Source organism: Vigna radiata, unplaced genomic scaffold (genome assembly GCF_000741045.1).
Source record: "Vigna radiata var. radiata cultivar VC1973A unplaced genomic scaffold, Vradiata_ver6 scaffold_147, whole genome shotgun sequence".
NCBI lineage: Eukaryota > Viridiplantae > Streptophyta > Magnoliopsida > Fabales > Fabaceae > Vigna > Vigna radiata.
In genome coordinates, this window is record NW_014541973.1 from 1,060,482 (window position 1) to 1,061,709 (window position 1,228).

A 1,228-nucleotide genomic window follows, 5' to 3' on the forward strand; every position below is an offset into this window, starting at 1 on the left:
GGGTTGGTTACAGAGTCGTGAAGGACAAGAAGAACAAACAGTTCTTTCTTGGAGAAGATGAAGAGATAGAGGGAAGAAGGTCGGATGAAAAATATAAGCAGCAAAAAGGGAAAATATACAAAAAGGGAAAATATAAGCGGCAAAAAACGAGGGAAACAAGAGGTTTTTTCACAGCGTCCTATTTGAAAGGTCCAAAAGTTTTTTAATAAAAAATATATTTTTAATTTATATGGATATTTTAATAAAATCGTTGAAATTTTTTTAAAATCGTGAGAAATAAATTCCTATTACATAAAATGTTAAAATGATTTACGTCACAACACCCTAATCAATTTGGTCTACTACGGGTTTGGACCGGGTTGGATTTGGAAAAATTGTAATTTTTTAAGTGGGTCAGATTTTAATTTGACTCATTTAAATCCGGCTCATACGGATTAAACTCATTCTGGATCGGGTTGGCCCACCGATCTACTTACCTAGTTTTATTTTATTAAAATTTAATTTTATAAAAAATTATTTATTTTTTTTCTTGAAAAAATTATTTAAGTCTTTATTTTCAAAATTAATTAAACATGCATGTTTATAGTGAAATTTTTGTTACAAAACTCAACCCAACTCAACCTTATCGAACCTAACAAAACCGAACCAAACCAAACAAAACTCAACCCAACTCAAGCAATCCAAGCCTGATCCAACCAAATTGAATCTAATCCAATCCAATCCAACCCAACCCAACCTAACCCAACCCAACCAACCACAACCCAATGCAACCCAACCCAACCCAACAGAACCCAACCCAATGCAACCCAACCCAACCCAACCCAACTGAACCTAACCAAACCAAACGCAACCGAACCGAACCTAATCAAACTAAACTCAACCAAACCTAGCTGAACGCAACCCAACCCAATTCATCCTAACCAAACTAAATCAAACCAAACACAACCCAACCGAACCGAAACCAACTCAACCCAACCTAAACGAACCCAACTCACCCCAACCAAACCGAACTGAAACGAACCTAACCCAACCCAACCAGATCCAATCCAACCCTCGACCCACCCCAACAAAACAAACCCAACCCAACCTATTTTAAATATTACATTACATTTTTGTAATCTCATATAAAAAAAACTATCATTAATCTATCTTTTAACTATATTTTCAACTTCACTTAGATTTATAGAAATCAAAGGAACTTAATTAAATTGACTTCCAGAAAATAAAT